The 23,355-nt window shown below is 39.2% G+C and overlaps 1 protein-coding gene and 1 long non-coding RNA gene across 2 annotated transcripts in view; one reads left to right on the top strand and one right to left on the bottom strand.

The window, feature by feature from the left end:
• The window catches only part of ctdspl2 (CTD small phosphatase like 2), a 33,186-nt gene extending 22,154 nt beyond the window's left edge, over positions 1 to 11,032 (bottom strand). Inside the window, exon 1 of the mRNA XM_003229073.4 lies at positions 10,767 to 11,032. The gene's annotated coding sequence lies outside the window, so the exon portion shown is untranslated. The remainder of the gene's footprint in view (positions 1 to 10,766) is intronic.
• Positions 11,033 to 11,117: 85 nt separating this feature from the next.
• On the top strand, positions 11,118 to 23,267 carry LOC134293941 (uncharacterized). Its single transcript, XR_010000901.1, has 2 exons — positions 11,118 to 11,308; positions 21,687 to 23,267. It is a non-coding gene; the product is annotated as an uncharacterized LOC134293941 (long non-coding RNA).
• Positions 23,268 to 23,355: the final 88 nt, after the last annotated feature.

The following is a 23,355-nucleotide window of genomic DNA, read 5'->3' as shown; positions in this document are numbered from 1 at the left end:
CAACTTTCTTAAACAAAGGGCAAATATACACAATCAGCTCCAAAAAAAATCTGCCCAAAAGCTTCCATCTTCCTCAAACAGTAACAATTCTTAAGTTATATTTCTTTCTCCTCAATGACAAATACTAACAAAGAAACAACACACGTAATTCCCAGTAAACTGTTCGAAAGTTAGATTCCCCCAACCCCCAGATAACTTTCCCACATTACACAAGTTATGGACATGGCAAAACCCTAAACGTGCATATTCTAACCCCATGATGTAAAAATGAAAAACATTGATTTCTATAGCATGTCAACGCTGCATTTAGTATCCAGCATGGCATCTTCCCGCAACAAAACATAATATCCGCACCGAGCCATTTGGGGGAGCCACTTGCCCAAGGTCACACACAGCCTATCAATAATAACTTGGCTTGGCTTCCCTGGCCACGTACACCACAGGATCTTGCTTTGCCAACTATATTTGTGCCCCAATGAAGACTTTTTCCTTGAAAAATTTGTTTAAAGTTACCCTTTATCTCTGAGAAAGATGTCTTCCTGTCGTATAGATATTTACTTGGACTTCTTTTTTCCAGAGAGGGGATCAGAAAATCATTTGGGCATTACTCACTATAAAATACATTTCTGTGGAGAAAGATTTAAATAGTCAATGGCAAAAAAACTCATGTTTCTACACACAAAACAGTTACGTAAACTAAACAACAGCGACTACAAAATACATGCATAGTGTTTAAATTATTCTAGTCTAATAATCTGATCTTTTAATGAAACATAAGCTGTGATGTCTTTGCTAATTAGAGGAAAAACTGTCCGCTTGAAATTCCTAGAAAGATGTTAGTTTTGAACAATTACTAAATTTACTTTCTCTGATGAAGCAGAAATCATAACTGTGACAAAATGCAATACAGAAAAAGTAACTATTTATATATGTTTGCCCGTCTGAAATACGCTACAATGAAATAAATAAGTACATCCAAGGAAGTATTTTCTCCAAAAGAGTAGCAAGTTATTCTATTTAATAAAACAATGTAGCATGCTAGTGTAGCTCAACAAAACCAACCCAGGCCATATCCCGTTTAAGAAGAGGACAGATTACTGGGGAGAAGAGAGCATGTTGGCTTTGTGAAATCACAGACCTCCCATCAATGATTTCTTTCTCATGATGTCTGAACGTGAACATTCAACTTTCTATGCAAGAAAATCTGTCTCAGATTGTTCCCCTAGCTCTTAAAGAGAGAACTGACTAAACCTGGCATTGGGACACCATTGCAAGAAATGCCTGTGGCCAGAAGGTAGGAGCTTGCACATATGAATGCTAGAAATCAAATAAAGTGTCTTCCTCTGAGGCTGAGAGAGTGTAACTTGTCCAGGTTAATGCAGGGGGGGGGGGGGGTTTCCACAGCCAAGCGGACATTCAGGCCCTGTTTATAATCAATTTCTATGGTGGATCCCCTTAGGCCTATCCTTTATCTTAAAAGTTAATGGCATTTAGGAGTAGTGTTATGGGGGAAAGACGAGGGGATAGATAGTAAGGGAATGTAAAGTAAAGAGGTATCTAAACAATTGTCCATGCAATGAAACTGTATTCTAAAAACTTTGAAATTTACCGTAATATCTCAATTTATTATCAACTTCATTCTTTAATTTCATTCAGTTTTTATTTATTTTATCTTATTGGAGTGGCTGCTGAGCCCTTAAAGTTGGGAACCACTGCACTACACCAATCTGATTCCCTTATTTAAATGTACATACAATTAAATACCATGCTTTCCCCTTCCCTAAAAAGTCAGAACTCCTTATTCAAACCAATCTGGTTGACACGATTCTTCATTGTCCCTGAATCATAGAATAGTAGAGTTGGAAGAGACCTCACGGGCCATCCAGTCCAACCCCATTCTGCCAAGAAGCAGGAAATCTCATTCAAAGCACCCCTGACAGATGGCCATCCAGCCTCTGCTTAAAAGCCTCCAAAGAAGGAGCCTCCACCACAGCCAGGGGGAGAGAGTTCCACTTCCGAACAGCTCTCACAGCTCTGGTTGGAAATTAATTTTTAACTCGATCCATATTTTATATTAAGCAGAGTCTTAAAGTCCAATAACATCACCTCCATCCACCCTCACTCCAACATGGACACAGGCAAGAAGCCTGTAAATGTCAACACAGATAAAAGACTCATTATACCCCATGGCCAGGAGATGTAGCAAAAGGTTCTTTACTCCCTTTTCCTGCTTCCAGGGAAAAAAAGGCTATCAGACTCTTATACTCTCCTGGCTTCTCTTCCCCTGCTGCATTGCTTTATGTCCCAAGTACCTGGGGTCAACTATATGCTAAGGCATTTCATTCTAACGCATCAGACTTTGATGCTTTCTCCATAAACTCTTATTTGGTTTCCTAGCTGTATATGAGAGCAAGCAGCGGTCTCATTCGCAGCAGAGTTTGCAACAGATGTGTAAGCAGACCAGTGAGCCAGTTGCACTGGATGAAGATAAGACAATTCTGAAACGAGGAAATAATTTTAAATTTGTTGCAGACAAGACCAGAATTATTCTTTTATCCCAATGACAATGCAATGATTTAGTACTAATTAAACAGGTCAAAGATTAGTCCAAAATTTATGTACACTTAGCAGCAAAAGTAATCAGTTTACCAATTAATATTGCACGCATGTACCAGTCTTCAAGTAAAATAGTACATCTTCTGGCAACCGTACGTTTCTCAGGAAGACACAACCACTATTCAAAGTGTCCCAAGCATCTATTTCACTTAAGTTTCCACATCAACAAAGAATTTTGTTTTTCCTAAATGGCTTGGATTTGATGCTCAAACATCTTAATGTCATCAAATCCTAGATAAAGTATAAAATTCCTTGAAACCTTCCCATAGTGTACAACTGAAAAGGAATCAAATGAAGACTACAAGAAAAGTACAAGATTGCAAAAATCTTGTCATTTTAAGGTCTTTCATCAATCTCAGCCACACCTTTTTTTGCCAAATGACTATGCCAACATTGAGGTGCACATTACATTTGTGTAATACGGTAAAGAAAAGTGGGTTGCTGTGAGCTTTCTGGGCTGTATGGCCATGTTCCAGAAGCATTCTGTCCTGATGTTTTGCCTTCATTTATGGCAGTCATTGTTAGAGGTTGGAAACTAGTCAAGTGGGGTTTATATATCTGCGGAAAGTCCAGGGTGGGAGAAAGAAAGAAGTCTTGTCTTGGCCTTCCCAAGTAACTTTCAGTTTCCTGTTGGCTTCATGGTTACGTAGGTGGAAAGCACACTTGTGTCTTGGCAGGGTTAGGCTTCAGGTGGTTCTCTTTGTAATAGCTGGAGAGATCTTTTAAGGCATTAGTGAGTTGGTTTTCAACTGTTTCAAAATCTTTGGCTTGTGTTGTTAGGCCAAGGTCATCAGCATATATAAAGCTCTTTGTGAGTGATGGTTGTGGCTGATCATTGTTCGTGAAGATGTTAAACAAGGTTGGTGCAAGAACGCTGCCTTGGTGCTAATCCCTAGTAAGTTCCCAGGATAGGAAAAATATGTAGCAATTGGGTACAAATATAGTACAGTAGTAGTTCCTGACACTCTGGAGAAAAAAGGATTACAGGTTTCCCTTAGGACAGCCAGAAAAGCACTGTTCAAAAAACTACCGGGGGGGGGGGGGGTGTGCTGTGGGAAAGCCTATTTCTGCCGGTCTCTAGAACAGTCCCTAAACCTGAATCAAAAACTTGAGCGTTTTGTGCTGCTCCTGCCTGCTTGCTCTTAAACAGCAGGAATGCAGTCTCCTCCTCCACCCACGTACATACACACGGAACCTGGCCCAAGCTGTAGTGTCAAAAGGTACAGGAGAGACCAGTAGAAAAGAACTGTGGCAGCCAGAATCCACATCTAGAACTTGCAGCTTGCTCCAGGACTCATATGGGCAATGTAGAAACCTGCCAGTGTTACTGAACGGTAACTCCCAGCATTCCTCATCATTGGCTGGACTTGCTTTGCAGCAACATCTGGGAGAAGACTGCACAACCCCTGCCTCTCAAGTGAAGAGAGGCCTGCGTCTTTCCCACAAGGGGAGGCTGTGTGGGATGGCATGTTGCCTTATGCTAGAACAGATTGTCCACCAAGCCTGAATGTCTTCTCTGAATGACAGAACCCTGATGGGAAAGCAGAGATCTAGTCATTTGGATCCTTTTAACTGAAGATGTGGGAGTAACCCTGGGCCTCCTGTGCAGAAAACAAGTAGATTCCCACTGGTTGATCACTTGTTGGGTGCCTGCGTAATAGCTGCCTGTAAGGAATTGCTGATCTTCACCAACTAACTCAAGCCAGTATGTGAAAACACATGCTGACTACATTTATAAAAAGCCACTCCTTGAGGTAGTATTAGTAACTCAGGAGAGGGTGTTGGAGGAAAGTTTGTTTATATTTAAGTAATGCTTATTACAGGCAGGAATGGTGACGCTCAAGGGTGTTCATTCTTCCGTCATCTAGATACAATCCTCATTAAGGCAGCAGAATCACTCCGCGGCTTCCTTTTTGCCACATTTAGTAAGCATTTGATGACTATCATACTAGATAAGGCTGCCATGAACTACTAACCTGCAAAGCATTAGATTACTCGTTCAATGCAGCAAAGCAGTAGTTTGCATGCATAAATGGATTTGGAACTCTCTCAACACACACACAGCATTCAAATTGATACAACATTGGCATAAAAATACAAGATGCCATTCCTCTCACTTCCTTCGAATCCCGTCTCAAAACATGCCCTTTCCACAATGACTTTATTTCAACAACTGATATCCCATTCACTACTGCAGTCAATCCTCTAACCAAGTTTAAGCTATACCCCCCAACCCCCCCTGCAATCCCTGTTGATCCTCTTTTCAACCTCCACTTCCAACTTGTTCAAGCTCGGACTGTGTAAAAGGCCACACTCACTGTTGATATTATATCAAAGAAGAATTTACTCCATAAACAAGATTTGCAAACTCCTATATTTGAAGAAAATCCAGAATCAGTGTAGAATCCAGCAGACATCATGTGCTACTATTTTCGCCAGGTAAGTCGTGGACAGGTCAAACATTATGACTGACAAACAAACAACTGCATCCATTCAAGTGGCTGGTACAATTAAAGGTATTCTGAGAGGAATCTTCAGTACAGAAATATTGGGCTTTTGTGTACATTTGCACACAAACTGTTGTTTGAATAACATGGCCCACTCATCCCAAAACTTCTTCAAACACGTTCTATGTCACTGCACTGATGGCTTATAGTCACTTCATCCTGAGAAATTGCTAACTACTGAAGCCTGACTAAATACTCTCTCAGATAGGGCAGGATATAAATAAAGTATTATTATTATCATCAACATCCCTCAATATTTGGTAGGAAAACTACTGCTTTATCCTTTGCATGAATGCAGTGAAAAAAGAGCACAGATTATTGGTGGCCCAGACACCTTTCCAAAAGACCAGTGTAAACTATAGAGACTTTCTTCCCTTAAAATACACACAGAAATAATTTCTCAGAAAATGATGCCTACTCCTGGCCACCAGAAATGTCTTTAATACCACTACTGCCTTACCCCTAGTCCCAACATGTACGCTGTATTTCTGATTCTAAGATGTCACTGAATATAATTTCAGTACAGCCAAAAGTATATGTGTGTGTGTGTATATATATATATATATATATATATGACCTGTAATTCTAAGGCACACACTGTTTTTTGGGAAAAGGTGCGTCTTAGACTTGAAGAAAAACAGTATTAAAATACAGCTAGAGGCACCTCAAATATATGAGTGAGAAACATATTCAGAGATTAAGGACGCATATATATACACACAGACTTGCATGCACAGATACATAAGCATACAAATTCCTATATCAATATATTTCATGGAAGCCCCAACTTCCCATGCCCAAATAAATATGTCATGTTGTGAATGGTAAAGCTTAAGTACAAATCAGGGAGCCACAATTAAATATTTAAAAGGGGTCATATTGAGGAGGGGCATCTTTTCTGCTGTTCAACAGACTGGGACACAACAAAGAATCGGATTTAAACTGAAGGAAAAGAAATTCCACCTAAATATTAGGAAGAACTTCCTGATGGTAGGAGATGTTTAGCAGTGAAATAATCTGCCTAGCAGTCTGGTGAAGTCTCCTTCTCTGGAGGTTTTTAAGGAGAGGCTGAATAGTCATCTGTTGAGGGCTTGGGTTTTTTGTCTTCCTGTCTGATAGAAGGGTATTGGATCGGATAGCCCTTGATGACTCTTCCAACTATATGATGCTATGAAACCACAGCATCTTGCAGGAGCTTCCTGTTCCATAGGACAGTTGAGATGATTTAAGGAGTTTTGTCTGCAGGATGAGGGAGAAAACAGAGCATCAAGGACATGCCACTTTACAGCCAGGCCCTCAAGATGGGGGTTCACTAGGGCTGTAGCTATTTTGGGGGGGGGGGGGGTCAGAGAAGGTGCAACAGGAAGGGGGCACCAACAAGGAGTTCCAGCAATTGTCCACATGCTTGTGGATTCAATGCTAATCTAGCTGGCCAATTGCAACATTCACACTTGCCTCAAACAAACAGGAGTTCTTTCTCCCACCCTAAACATATTAAAAGGTAAAGGTTTCCCCTGACGTTAAGTCCAGTCATGTCTGACTCGGGGGTGTGGTGCTCATCTCCATTTCTAAGCCGAAGAGCCGGCGTTGTCCGTACACACCTCCAAGGTCATGTAGCCGGCATGACTGCATGGAGCGCTGTTACCTTCCCGCCGGAGCGGTACCTATTGATCTACTCACATTGGCATGTTTTCAAACTGCTAGGTTGCCAGGAGCTGGAGCTAACAGCGGCCGCTCCCGCCACTCCCGGGGCTTGAACCTGGGACCTTTCGGTCAGCAGCTCAGTGCTTTAACGCAACTTGCCTAGTTTCCAGCAGACCTCATGACCTCTGAGGATGCCTGCCATAGATGTGGGCGAAACATCTAGAGAGAATGCTTCTGGAACATGGCCAGACAGTCCAGAAAACTCACAACCACCCAGTAATTCCGTCAATGAAAGCCTTTGACAACACAATATATTATTATTATTCCATTTGTATTCCACCTTTCCTCAGGTCTGGAAGACAGCAGCACATATGTGGTACTATAGTAATAATAATATATTTTACTTATTACCCGCCTCTATGATGGCTCGAGACACAACAAATTCAAAAAAACAAAATGAACATTTAAAAAAATTACATAAACACACACACACAATATAATAGATAATGTATCATAATAAGTAACAGTATGAGCAAGGCCTGGATTAGGTACATATACGTAATCTACTATAATATGTTCATAGAATCAGAGAGTTGGAAGAGACCACATGGGCCATCTAGTTCAACCCTCCTGCCACATATATAATATACTATATAATGTATAGTAAGATATACATTATCACTGCGGATAGGGTGAGCTCCCGTTGTTAGCCCCAGCTTCTGCCAATTTAGCAGTTCGAAAAAATGCAAATGATACTCTGGGGCCAGAGCGAAGAGGGGAAGCTGGGAAGACACACAACAACCCTATTTCCATCTTGTCTTCTGTGCCATCAGCTGGAGGTCCCTCCCCCCAGTAACATGCTATGCTAATATAGTATTATGTGTATATGTGTGTATATATGTGTGTGTGTGTGTATATATATATATATATATATATATATATATATAGTATATAAAATACAATAACATTTACAATAATAATAATATATTGTATATACATGTAATATTGATAAGATTATAATGTAATGCAATATAATGCTAATAATCATACAATATAACAATATTAATTATATATTATTTATTACATGTAATATTACTGATAATATTACAGTATAGCGGTGTGGTATATAGTGGTATATAGTGTTAGTGTTGTGCTGTGCTAGTGATATAATACACTGTATGTAAATATTATTTGTAAGCCGCTCTGAGTCCCTTTTGGGGTGAGAAGGTCGGGATATAAATGTAGTAAATTAATAAATGTTAGTAGATCAATAGGTACCGCTTTGGCAAGAAGGTAACGGCGCTCCATGCAGTTATGCCAGCCACATGACCTAGGAGGTGTCTCTATTCGGCTTAGAAATGGAGATGAGCACACACACCCAAAGTCGGACATGACTATCTATATATATAAAAGAGTGATGGCATCACGGCGACCGACAAAACAACAAAACTACAGGCCCCCCAACCTCGAAATTTGACAACACAACCCATCATCCATGCCTCTAGGTTGATACAACAAAAAGAAAAGAAAAATAAAGTCCTAATTAGAGGGAGAGCAATAATTTCTTTTATCCAATTGCTGCCAGTTAGAAGGCTAAGCTCCTCTAACTTGGTCTCCTAGCAACCCAATAAAAAATAATAAAAAACACTAAAAAATAATTACAAACACTAAAAGAGTAATACAATAAAATACTATAATAACAGAAAATAACTAAAAATAATACAAGAAAATAAAATATAATAAATAAAAAGATAACTTACAATAAAATTAATTAAAAAATACAAATAACGTCAAATAAAAATTACACAACAATTTTTAATCAATACCACCACCACTTTGCCACAGCAATGCGTGGCCAGGCACAGCTAGTACTTAATGACAAGAGTAAACTTACCTTTATTATAAGCTATAAGAGGACAAGCGAGGCCTGTATTGCATATATGTTATATACTATAATATATTATATAATGTATCATAAGATATGAGGACAAGTGAGGCCTGTATTACGATACTATAATATATTACATATCATAGTATATGCAGTATACTATAACATATAATGTAGAGTAAGCTATAAGAGGACCAGCGAGGCCTGTATTAGATATACAAAATATACTATAAAGTATTATATAATGTAGAGTAAGATATTAGAGGACGGGCGAGGCCTGTATTACTATACTACAATATATTACATATCATAGTATATGCAGTATACTATAATATATAATGTATTGTGAAATATAAGAGAACATGCGAGGCCTTTATCACATATACTATTATAATACATAGTGTATAGTAAGATATAAAAGGATGAGCAAGGCCTGTATTGGTATACTATAATATAGTATATATTATAGTATATGCAGTATACCATAATATATATCAGAAAATATAAGAGGCCTGTATTACATATACAGTAGAGTCTCACTTATCCAAGCTTCACTTATCCAAGGTTCTGTATTATCCAAGGCAGTCTGCCTTTTAGTAGTCATTGTTTTTGTAGTAAATGTTGCAATGTTTTGGTGCTAAATTCGTAAATACAGTAATTACTACATAACATTACTGTACATTGAACTGCTTTTTCTGTCAATTTCTTGTAAAACATAATGTTTTGGTGCTTAATTTGTAAAATCATAATGTAAGGGCCTTCTCAGTGGTGGCTCCTCGGCTGTGGAACTCCCTCCCTAGTGACATCTGGCAGGCTCCATCCCTTCTGAATTTTAGAAAGAAAGTGAAGACCTGGCTATGCGAGCAAGCATTCAAAGAATAAGTTTCGTTGGCTTCGACTCGGTCTGGACTAAGGATTATGTACAATGTTTTGTGGATGAATGGCTCAAGTATTTTGTATTTTAAATCTGTATTTAATTACAGTAGAGTCTCACTTATCCAAGCTAAACGGGCCGGCAGAAGCTTGGATAAGCGAATATCTTGAATAATGAGGGATTAAGGAAAAGCCTATTAAACATCAAATTAGGTTATGATTTTACAAATTAAGCATCAAAACATCATGTTTTACAACAAATTTGAAGAAAAAGTAGTTCAATACTCAGTAATGTTATGTCATAACTACTGTATTTATGAATTTAGCATCAAATTTTCACGATACAGTAGAGTCTCACTTATCCAACATTCTGGATTATCCAACGCATTTTTGTAGTCAATGTTTTCAATAAATCGTGATATTTTGGTGCTAAATTCACAAATACAGTAATTACAACATAACATTACTGCGTATTGAACTACTTTTTCTGTCAAACTTGTTGTATAACATGATGTTTTGGTGCTTAATTTGTAAAATCATAACCTAATTTGATGTTTAATAGGCTTTTCCTTAATCTCTCCTTATTATCCAACATATTCGCTTATCCAACATTCTGCCAGCCCGTTTATGTTGGATAAGTGAGACTCCACTGTATATTGAAAACATTGACTACAAAAATGGCTTGGATAATCCAGAAGCTTGGATAAGCGAGACTCTACTGTACTTGTGTTTTATTCTTTTGTATTGTTGTGTATTGGGTGAGAAGCGCGGGATAGAAATAATGGAAATAATAAATAATAATTTTATGTTTAATAGGCTTTTTTTCTTAATCCCTCCTTATTAACCAAGGTTTTCGCTTATCCAATGTTCTGCCGGCCCGTTTATCTTGGATAAGTGAGACTCGACTGTATGTAAAATACTATAACAGGCCTGGGCAAACTTGGGCCCTCCAGGTGTTTTGGACTTCAACTCCCACAATTCCTAACAGCCTACCGGCTGTTAGGAATTGTGGGAGTTGAAGTCCAAAACACCTGGAGGGCCCAAGTTTGCTCAGGCCTGATACATAACGTAGAGTAAGATAGATGAGGACGCGCGAGGCCTGGGTTATTCCAGCCCCGAAGGGCTGCCTGGGCGCTCTGCACGTGCTCAGAGGCCCCCTTGCTCGCCTCCCCTTTCTTCTTCCCCTCCCCCAAACTGAGTGAGGCCTAGTCCTCCGAAGAGAGCGGCCTTCAATTTACCTGAGGGGCGCGAGAGGGAGGCTTCTGAGGGAAGGGCGTCCCTGGAAGCCCTTCGTCTTCTTCCTCGCTCCCTTCCTTCCTTTCTTCTCGCCTCCCTTCCTTCCGTTTCCCTTCCTTCCTGTCCGTCTTTTCCTTCTCCGGCTTCCCAGCGGCCGGGACTGACCGCCGCTCAGCAGCAGCCCCGGCAGCGGCCCGTCGCCATTTCCCGCCTACCGACCTGCTGCACCGCACGGAAGGACCCGGATGCTGCTGGCGCGAGGGGTGGGAGGGGGGGGGGGAGAATTTGAGGGAAAGGGAGCAGGGGAATGCCGCTGCGCATGCGCGGGAGGTTGAAGGGGGAAAGAGGACTGGGGGAGCTGCGCATGCGCGGGGGATGAAGGCAAGCTGACTGGGGGAAGCTGCGCATGCGTGAAGGATAGGCGCGGGAAGGAGGCACTTTTTTCCCCTCTGAGGGAGAGATGAACGCGCTGAAGGACGCTCTGCACATGCTCAAGGGAAAGCCTCGGCGAGGAGATTTTGTAGGCTTCGACTCCCTTCGCCACGTGAGTTTATCCTTCACACAATGAAGCCCCAATGGCTGAAGTTGGAAGGGGCCTCTAAAGGGCATCCAGTCCAACCCCCTTTATTCCGCCTTCATGCGGGAAAAGCACCCTCAAAGCCCTCCCGACAGAAGGCCAGCCAGCCATAATAATTGAGATATATATATAGAATGTTACAGTTGGGGACTCCAAAGAGCAGTAAAAGCACCCTCAAAGCCCTCCCGACAGAAGGCCAGCCAGCCATAATAATTGAGAAATATATATAGAATGTTACAGTTGGGGACTCCAAAGAGCAGTAAAAGCACCCTCAAAGCCCTCCCGACAGAAGGCCAGCCAGCCATAATAATTGAGATATATATATAGAATGTTACAGTTGGGGACTCCAAAGAGCAGTAAAAGCACCCTCAAAGCCCTCCCGACAGAAGGCCAGCCAGCCATAATAATTGAGAAATATATATAGAATGTTACAGTTGGGGACTCCAAAGAGCAGTAAAAGCACCCTCAAAGCCCTCCCGACAGAAGGCCAGCCAGCCATAATAATTGAGATATATATATAGAATGTTACAGTTGGGGACTCCAAAGAGCAGTAAAAGCACCATCAAAGCCCTCCCGACAGAAGGCCAGCCAGCCATAATAATTGAGATATACATATAGAATATTACAGTTGGAGCCTCCAAAGGGCAGGAAAAGCACCATCAAAGCCCTCCCGACAGAAGGCCAGCCAGCCATAATAATTGAGATATACATATACCTGTGATATATATAGAATACTACAGTTGGAAGGGGCCTCCAAAGGGCATCCAGGCCAGCCCCCTTTTATTCTGCCTTTGTGCAGGAAAAGCACCATCAAAGCCCTCCCGACAGATGGCCAGCCAGCCATAATAATTGAGATATACATATGCCTATGATATATATATAGAATGTTACAATTGGGGCCTCCAAAGGGTAGGAAAAGCACTATCAAAGCCCTCCCGACAGAAGGCCAGCCAGCCATAATAATTGAGATATACATATGCCTATGATATATATAGAACATTGCAGTTGGGGCCTCCAAAGGGCAGGAAAAGCACCATCAAAGCCCTCCCGACAGAAGGCCAGCCAGCTATAATAATTGAGATGTACATATGCCTATGATATATATAGAATATTACAGTTGGGGGACTCCAAAGGGCAGGAAAAGCACTATCAAAGCCCTCCCGACAGAAGGCCAGCCAGCCATAATAATTGAGATGTACATATGCCTATGATATATATAGAATATTACAGTTGGGGCATCCAAAGGGCAGGAAAAGCACCATCAAAGCCCTCCTGACAGAAGGCCAGCCAGCCATAATAATTGAGATATACATATGCCTATGATATATATAGAATATTACAGTTGGGGCATCCAAAGGGCAGGAAAAGCACCATCAAAGCCCTCCCGACAGAAGGCCAGCCAGCCATAATAATTGAGATATACATATGTATATGATATATATAGAATAATACTACAGTTTGAAGGGACCTCTAAAGGGCATCCAGTCCAACCCCCTTTATTCTGCCTTCATGCGGTAAAAGCACCCTCAAAGCCCTCCCGACAGAAGGCCAGCCAGCCATAATAACTGAGATATACATATGCCTATGATATAAGTTTGAATAATAATAAATGTTGGATAATAAGGAGAGGTTAAGGAAAAGCCTATTAAACATCAAATTAGGTTATGATTTTACAAATTAAGCACCAAAACATTGTGTTATACAACAAATTTGACAAAAAAGTAGTTCAATATGCAGTAATGCTATGTAGTAATTACTGTATTTACAAATTTAGCACCAAAATATCATGATGTATTGAAAACATTGACTACAAAAATGTGTTGGATAATCCAGAATGTTGGATAATTGAGTGTTGGATAAGTGAGACTCTACTGTATGTTCAAACTAAGAACTGCACAATTACACAGGAAATAACACTTTCAAACCAGGAACAGACCTTTTACAAATGTTGTTACATAATGTAATTTATGTGAAACACAGCAGTCAGTAGTAATCATCATGTATCATATTTATTACCCGCCTCTCCTTACAGATCGATATAGAAGTTTAGTTGAGTCCAACTCTCAAGTAAGGGATCCCCTTATAAGAAGGGACTAGTAGCATAGGTGCCCACTTTGTGTACATTGTACAACGTTCACAGGCTCCCAATAAGTAGCATTAATGCCCCGTGTTAACTGATATTTAATAAAATAACACATCAGGGGAAGGGAAGGGTGTGTGTTGACACCTTTAAGGCAAAGACGTAGAGAGGAGTCTTGCAAGCGCTGTATGACTGATGGATTTATTTTTGCCTGAGCTGTTTATTATTACATTTATTAATATCCCACTCTTTCCTCAGCCTTTAGAAGAGGGTTGAAATTAAAATAGATGCAGGATTAAAACAGATGCAAAGCTAAGGCGGTTGGTCTTAAAAGTGGCGCAAGCCTTCCTCTCTTTATAGAATCTGTATCACTGATTTGTATTCGGCCAAGCTTTTGTGGATTGCAATCTACTTTTCTTAGAAGCTCTTACGGAGTGCAATGTTCAAGCGGTACTTTGGGCAGAAACATGACGTGTAATGGGACATAATACGTACGTAACAAAAATTTGGAAAATGTTCTGTTCCTGGTTTGAAAGTGTTATTTTCTGTTTAATTGTGCGGCCCTTACTTTGAAAGTACTGTATATATTCGAGTATAAGCCTAGTTTTTCAGCCCTCTTTTTAAGACTGAAAAAGCCCTCCTCAGCTTATACTCGGGTGACAGTCCTGGTTGGCTTATATTTGGTTTAGCTTATACTCGAGAATATATGGTACAATTTATTATTTTTCTCTATTATTATTGGTATTACAAATTTTTATTTCTCTCTATTATTGTTGCTACTATAACATTTATTTTACTCTATTTTTATTATTATTACTAATACATTTATTTCACTCTGATATTATTATTGCATTTATTATTTTACTCTATTTATTATTACTTGTATTATTTTCACGTATTTATTATTATTATTACATGTATTTTTTACTCTATTTTACTCTATTATTATTAAAAGGATACATAAGCACATTTACATTGAAGAAGATGAGAATAATGATTTGATCAGAGTTGGACAGTCTTATCGTAAATTTTAGCTTTATGTAAATATTCAAAAACATTTAACATATGGATGCCTCAATTCATGTAATTTTATTGGTACAGTAGAGTCTCACTTATCCAAGCCTCGCTTATCCAAGCCTCTGGATAATCCAAGCCATTTTTGTAGTCAATGTTTTCAATATATCATGATATTTTGGTGCTAAATTCATAAATACAGTAATTACAACATAACATTATTGCGTATTGAACTACTTTTTCTGTCAAATTTGTTGTATAACATGATGTTTTGGTGCTTAATTTGTAAAATCATAACCTAATTTGATGTTTAATAGACTTTTCCTTAATCCCTCCTTATTATCCAAGATATTCGCTTATCCAAGCTTCTGCCGGCCCGTTTAGCTTGGATAAGTGAGACTCTACTGTATCTATTTTTATTTCTGAAATTTACCACCCTCGGCTTATACTGGAGTCAATGTTTTCCCAGTTTTTTTGTGGTAAAATTAGGTGCCTCGATTTATATTCGGGTTGGCTTATACTCGAGTATATATGGTAGTTGTTCTACTCCAGAAACTTCATTTTTGTGGCTGCCACAGACACTGTTGCATTGGCTGAGACTCTATGATAAGACAGTCATTGAAAAACTATTGCCAAATGTGCTGCAGGATATTCCTCTCGCAAAGACTTTTCTGCAATTTAATAACTTTTCGCATGTTTTGATCATGGAACCAATTAGGAAATGACATTTATAACTCTGGGACAAAAATCGTGTTACTTAGTGTCTTACGGTTCTGTGCTTGAATGCTGACATACAGTAGAGTCTCACTTATCCAACATAAACGAGCCAGTAGAATGCTGGATTAGCGAAAATGTTGGCTAATAAGGAGGGATTAAGGAAAAGCCTATTAAATGTCAAATTATGTTATGATTTTACAAATTAAGTACCAAAACATCATGTTTTACAACAAATCAACACAAAAATTAAAAACATGGCTCTTCTGTTGTGCTTTTGAGTAGACAAGTCCGTTATAACCTGGTCCATATCTACACTGAAACTTGCCCTGCTTAATTTTTAATTTGATTCCCGTTGAGATTTATCTTCCCTACCTGTTGTATCTATTTGATGTATGTCCTATTTGTAATAGACACTCCCTAAATCAGTTTTGATTATCGCCCAGATGTTATCCTATATTGGACCTTTAATGCCTGGATGATTGTTTAACATTTTAACTATGTTGATTATAACTATGACTTGTTTAAATTGTTTTTAAATTGTGTTGTCTGATGTCTAAATTGTTATTTTATGATTTTATGTGATTATATTGGGCTTTTTCCCCGTGTGAGCCGCCCCAAGTCCCCTGCTGGGGAGATGGAGGCAGCATACAAAAATGAATTATTATTATTATTATTATTATTATTATTATTATTATTATTATTATTATTATATTGTATGACATAGCAAACAAGATATATATTGTATGACACAGCAAACAAGACTGTGTGATGTATTATTATTATTTTATTATGACACAGCAAACAAGATAGATATGCTGGATTTCGTATCACAAAACCACAAGTCGAACACTTCCCAAGTGTCTAGGACTGTGTGATGTATTTTCGGATGATGCGTGCAGATCCCAGTAGGGTGGCCTTTTGCAGTTGGCAGATCGTGATTTTGTCAATGTCTATTGTTTCCAAATGCCGGCTGAGATCTTTTGGCACGGCACCCAATGCGCCGATCACCATCGGGACCACCTGCAATTACTATTATTATAAAAAGCAATTCAATACATGGTAATGTTATGTAACAATTACTGTATTTATGAATTTAGCACCAAAATATTGCAATGAAATGAAAACATTGACTACAAAAACATTGTCTACTTAAAGGCAGACTGCATTGGATAATCCAGAGTGTTGGATAAGCGAGACTCTACTGTATCTGTCTCCTTCGTAATGCATTGCTACAAGCCTACACAACCTGCAGATATCACCACGATTGCCCTCACATCCCTGTATTTTTGGATGCTGACCTCATTCACATTTCCTGTGAGTTAGGTTGCCTTAAGCAACACTTTTTGAGATAGAAGACACCCAGCAAGGGATCCCTCTTCTGCCGATGGTTCCTTCGCGTTGCCAATTCGACGGCTTTCCCTGCCACCTAGTGGACTGCGCAAAACATTTAACAGAGGCAGCAGACCACAAAAAAAAAAAGCTTTCTGGGTTTTCTACAAATGGAAGGGGCTCAAAGAATGGATTCCTGGGGAAAGAAAAGAAAAAAGTCCAAGCCTCTTGTGGACCAAATCACAAGCATACGTAGAAAGGAAGGCACAGTGCTCACACTAGGTAAAGGTGGAAGTTTCCCCTGACATGAAGTCCAGTCGTGTCCAATTCTGGAGCCGGCTTATATCTTGTATATACACATAATATTAATGATAATATTATAATATAATACAATATAATAAGACACTATTATAATTGTAGATTTATATTACATGTAATATTACTAATAATATTGCAGTATAGTGGTATAGTACAATATAATAATATATAATGCTTATACTAATAATATAATATGTTGTATGTACATATTCTGTATATACTCGAGTATAAGCCTAGTTTTTCAGCCCTTTTTTTAAGACTGAAAAAGCCCCCCTCGGCTTATACTTGGGTGAGGGTCCTGGTTGGCTTATATTTGGGTCAGCCTATACTCGAGAATATATGGTACATTTATTATTTTTCTCTATTATTATTGGTATTATTACATGTATTATTTTTCTCTATTGTTGCTACTATTACATTTATTTTACTCTATTATTATTATTATATTTATTATTTCACTTTGAACGGTTTGGGACCCAGCTACCTTAGAGACCGCATCTCCCCCTATGAACCTGCACGATCTCTTTGCTCTTCAGGGGAGGCCCTCCTCTCGCTCCCACCACCTTTGCAGTTGCGGCTGGTGGGGACGAGAGAGAGGGCCTTCTCCGCTGTGGCCCCCCGCCTCTGAAACTCACTCCCGAGGGAGATTAGACAGGCCCCCACCCTCCTTGCCTTTCGAAAAAGCCTTAAAACCTGGCTTTTCCAGAGGGCCTTCGACGACTAATTTTTGGGGGTTGATTTGTCTGCCCATTTAATTTAATTAGAGAGTGTTCTGCCATGATTATTGATACCTTGCTGAGTACTTCTGCCACGAAGCTACAGAAGCCCTCTATTTCGGCCTAGAACTGTTTTATCTCCTTGTTTTTAACATGTGATGTATGTATTGATTGTATGACTGCTTTTCATGTTTGATTTTACAATGTGTAATTTGTCACTGTTTTTATTATTGTTGTGAGCCACCCCGAGTCCCCTCGGGGAGATGGGGCGGGATATAAGAATAAATTTATTATTATTATTATTATTATCTTAGTATTATTATTGCATTTATTATTTTACTCTGTTTATTATTACATGTATTATTTTCCTGTAATTATTATTATTATTACATGTATTATTTTACTCTATTATTATTAAAAGGATACATAAGCACATTTACATTGAAGAAGATGAGAATGATTTGATCAGAGTTGGACAGCCTTATCTTAAATTTGAGCTTTATGTAAATATTCATAAACATTTAACCTACTGATGCCTCAATTAATGTAATTTTATTGGTATCTATTTTTATTTCTGAAATTTACCCCCCTCGGCTTATACTGGAGTCAATGTTTTCCCAGTTTTTTTGTGGTAAAATTAGGTGCCTCAGCTTATATTCGGGTCAGCTTATACTCGAGTATATACGGTAACTTGTAAGCCGCCCTGAGTCCCCTTTGGGGTGAGAAGGGAGGGATATAAATGTTGCTAATAAATAATAAATAAATAGAACAGCCCAAAGCTACTCTAGGCAATGGTCCATTGAAACCAGCCCTTCCAGAAAATTTAAGGCAGTGGCTTACTATGCAACCCTTTGAAAGATGTATGCCAAGATTTAGGCTGATGATAATTATCCCCAGGCTACAGCATGGATTGCCAAGGTGAGATTTTGTCGCCCATGGGTGCCATTCAGCAGAACGGACTGTTATTTCCAAGCTTTATGACCCAAGGAAGCATTCATTGCTCCTCTGTTGTCTGAGTAAAGTACAGAAGAATACTTTACTCCCGATATCCTCTTGTTTCTCACCAGGTAGTCCTTGTATTTAAAGGGATCTTACAGCTCCTTATAGCACCAGTTGAGAAGCAACTGCTTATAAAGCAATGGGACAGGAGTTCCTGTTGGGATTTGCATGCCAGGTCTTGTTTTGTTTTGTTTTGTGAGCATGAAGAAGGAAGCCACCCAAGAAGCCGAAATGCTGCCCAACAATCCCAACAAGCCTAATCGTGTCTGGTTCTAGCTTCAAACACAGCAGCGGAAGAGCATGATCTGTAGGGTTTTAGGGAGATTCTAGATTGTATATGCCACATATTCCACGCCTAAGAAAACCCTATAAAATCCCTAAGTGTAACAAGCGTCTTGAAGACATGCACAATGTTTACCCATTCGGCTCTCAAATCCTATCCCTGCCTGAAATCAAAAGCTAAATTGCAATCTCAGGAGCTTGTGTTCTGCCACACTTGGGGTCTGTTTCTGAACTATTCACATGGAAGCCTATTTAGGACAAGTGGACAGCTCTGAGCACCTCCAATAACCTTTCTACCAAGCTTGCCTCACACTTTGATGGTCTTTCATTGCCACGTAGAGAGCTTTTGCCTCAATGAGAATGTTATGCTGGTATGCAAAGGGATCTTGGAGCACCTTAGGGACACCATGAAAGACAATAGTGGCTTGATCTTAGATTACTGTATATACTTGAGTATAAGCCTAGTTTTTCAGCCCTTTTTTAGGGCTGAAAAAGCTCCCCTCGGCTTATACTTGAGTGAGGGTCCTGGCTGGCTTCTATTCAGATCAGCTTATACTTGAGTATATAGGTATTCAGAGTTGGACGGTCTTATCTTATTGAAGTATTACTATTATTGTAAATTACAATTTTACAATTTAACCTACTGATGCCTCAAATAATACAATTTTATTAATATCCATTTTATTTTTGAAATCGACCCGTAGCTGCTGTATTTCCCACCCTCGTCTTATACTCGAGTCAATAAGTTTTCCCAGTTTTTGTGGTAAAATTAGGTGCCTCGGCTTATATTCGGGTTGGCTTATACTCGAGTATATACGGTAAGCCTACTTCCAAAGTCTCAAAGCTTATGCTACCAACAGGTTTCTCCCAGTCTCTAAGGAGATCCATTTTCATACTGCTCTTCCAGATGAACACAGCTGTGTCTTTGTCCATGTACAGTAGAGTCTCACTTATCCAACACTCGCTTATCCAACATTCTGAATTATCCAATGCATTTTTGTAGTCAATGTTTTCAATCGTGATATTTTGGTGCTAAATTTGTAAATACAGTAATTACTGCAAAGCATTACTGTGTATTGAACTACTTTTTCTGTCAAATTTGTTGTATAACATGATGTTTTGGTGCTTAATTTGTAAAATCATAACCTAATTTGATGTTTAATAGGCTTTTCCTTAATCCCTCCTTATTATCCAACATATTCGCTTATCCAACATTCTGCCGGCCCGTTTATGTTGGATAAGTGAGACTCTACTGTAGTTTTAACCAGTTGGCATGCGTCTGATTTGTATTTCTGTGTGGTTTTATCATACCAATATGAATAAATTGTGGCATGCGTGGCTTGATGAATCCAAGGCTGGAGTTAAAATTGCTGGAAGAAACATTAACAACCTTAGATATGCAGATGATACCACTCTGATGGTTAAAAGCGAGGAACTGAGGAGCCTTCTCACCAAGGTGAAAGAAGAAAGTGCAAAAGCTGGGTTTCAGTTAAACATAAAAAAACCAAGATGATGGCAACCAGACTGATTGATAACTGGCAAATAGAGGGAGAAAACGTGGAGGCAGTGACAGACTTTATATTTTTAGGCGTGAAGATCATTGCAGATCCAGGAAATCAGAAGACGTCTACTTCTTGGGAGGAGAGCAAGGACCAAATTCGATAAAATAGTGAAGAGCAAAGACAACACACTGGCAACAGAGGTCTGCAGTCATATACCTCGTAGTAACCTATGGGTGTGAGAGCTGGACCATAAGGAAGGCTGAGCGAAGGAAGATAGATGCTTTTGAACTGTGCTGTTGGAGAAAATGCTGAGAGTGCTTTGGACCGCAAGAAGATCCAACCAATCCATAGTCCAGGAAATAATGCCCAATGGCTGCTCACTGGAGGGAAGGATATTGGAGGCAAAGATGAAGGACTTTGGCCACATCATGAGGAGACAGGAAAGCTTGGAGAAGAGAATGATGCTGGGGAAAATGGAAGGAAAAAGGAAGAGAGGCCGACCAAGGGTGAGATGGATGGACAGTATCCTTGAAGGGACTGGCTTGACCTGGAAGGAACTGGGAGTGGCGATGGCCGACAGGGAACTCTGGCGTGGACTGGTCCATGAGGTAACAAAGAGTCGGAAGCGAGTGAACGAACAAAAAAAATGAATAAATCTATATATATAAAAGAGTGATGGCATCACGGCGACCGACAAAACAACAAAACTACAGGCCCCCCAACCTCGAAATTTAACAACACAACCCATCATCCACGGCTCTAGGTTGATACAGCAAAAAGAAAAGAAAAATAAAGTCCTAATTAGAGGGAGAGGAATAATTGCTTTTATCCAATTGCTGCCAGTTAGAAGACTAAGCTCCTCCAACTTGGTCTCCTAGCAACCCAATAAAAAATAATAATAAACACTAAAAAATAATTAAAAACACTAAAAGATTAATACAATAAAATACTATAATAACAGAAAATAACTAAAAATAATACAAGAAAATAATAAAATATAATAAATAAAAAGATAACTTACAATAAAATTAATTAAAAAATACAAATAACGTCAAATAAAAATTACACAACCATTTTTAACCAATACCACCACCACTTTGCCACAGCAACGCGTGGCCGGGCACAGCTAGTATCACTATATTAATATGGGCACAAAATACTTGAGCACTGTAATGCCTTTTAAATACATACCTAGCACACAGCTTTTGTATCAGGTGTCTAGATAATCAGGAAAAAAATGATTATGAGTATATTGAGGAAAGGCTACTAGGGAGAAAAAGTCAATGGGGATAATCTGCAGTAAGAAAGACACGTGCTATAGCAAGAATAGTGAGACTGAAATGGTTTTTGTTTCATAGCATATGCTGGTTCATGTTTTTGTGATACAGGCTCATCCCTTGCAGATGTACAGAAGATGCTGGGGCAGAACTCTTGAACTGCTTTCACACAAGGAAACATCTTGGCTCTGCATTCTACACGGAGGAATCTAATCCAAAATTATGCAAAGCTTCCAAAGTAGATGGCGAGTTGCTGTCGTGAGATTACCCTACTTAAAACATACGATACTGAATGGAGGAGCCGCATGGCTATTTATAACATGGGCATTGTTGTAAGAATTGAGCGGGGTCTGTGGCTGCGCTCTTGACAGCACTGCTTCCCGTAGAAGAGAAAGTGCCTTCTTTGTCATTCCAGCACATTACGGCTGCGGGTTTCAAATCAGGGAACATCTCCAGAGGCAGGCTGACGGTTGGACTGGAAGCATCTCTGTTGTGCAGCATTGCGCATGGTGAACCGGTCCCTGTTTCCATGGTGATGGCATCTCGCTCAGTGGATGTGCAACCCACCCGTTTTCAAAAACACGGCCCCAACAGGCAGCCCTTCTATTACATGGAAGGAAGGAAAGAAAACCTGGTCATTAAATACAAACCTGATCATTAAAACATCACCTCCCTCTGTATTAAATCCATTGCAATACATCAGAGGGAGGGAAAAAAATAATAGGTATGTGTTTCCCCATTTTATTTCCTGACCATTCTCAACAGAAGCTACTCCAAATTTCTGCTTGTTGCTTATCTTGTCCTCACAAAATTATTATTATTATTATTATTATTAAACTGTATTTGTACCCCGCTAGCATCTCCCGAAGGACTCGATGCGGCTTACAAAGGCCAAGGCCTCAACACACAATATAACAATACAAAACAAAGGCAAATTAAAAGAATTAAAACAGTATAAACCACAAGCAATAACAATACGCTAAAACACAATAGAACTGGGCCGGGCCAGAGTAATGGGTACAAGATTAAAAGTGCTGATGTTAACTTTTGTTTTATTACCTTATTGTGTTTTAACCTTTGTACATTGTGCTAATGTATTTGTGTTGTTACTTTTGTAACAACATGAGCTGCCCCGAGTCCCCGCAGGGAGATGTTGGCGGGGTATAAATAAAGTTTATTATTATTATTATTACTTTCCTGTAGAAAAACTCACCTCTACCGTAACTATCTCAGAAATCCATGCAGGATTTTGCCACAGATACAGCAAAGGCTTGCTGCCAGCCGTGGCTTGTCTAGGTTTACGCAGCAGGAAGTATTGGTAGCAAATGCAATTTTCCTGTAGCCAGGTTACATGTGCAAGAAAATTGCTTGTTTCAAGCACCTTTATATGAGATCTCCCGAAGGAAACATGAAGCCAAAAAAAGTGTTGTATTTGCCTGCAAGGATTCATTTGTTTGTAACGCCTCAATGTTGACTCCCTGCTTAAATAGGGATCTGTGAGGATCCACTAAGTGTTGCCTAGGTTCCACAAACTGTTCTATGTATTTTATAAAAAAATACATTTTAATATTTATAGACATGCATTTTAATGTGTGTATTTATAGAATATTTTCAATGTTTATGTTTTCATTATGCTGTAACCCACCTTGTGGTGAGGTGGGTAAGAAATAAAATATTATCAGGCATTTTCAACATCATGTTTGCACCTTCTGATTGGCCTCATAACACTATGTAACAAAATTTGAAAAATGTTCCATTCCTGGTTTGAAAGTGTTATTTC

This window comes from Anolis carolinensis, unplaced genomic scaffold (assembly GCF_035594765.1).
Source record: "Anolis carolinensis isolate JA03-04 unplaced genomic scaffold, rAnoCar3.1.pri scaffold_11, whole genome shotgun sequence".
NCBI lineage: Eukaryota > Metazoa > Chordata > Lepidosauria > Squamata > Dactyloidae > Anolis > Anolis carolinensis.
Note: the sequence above shows the minus strand (reverse complement) of the source record. Positions and strands in the feature narration are given on the sequence as shown.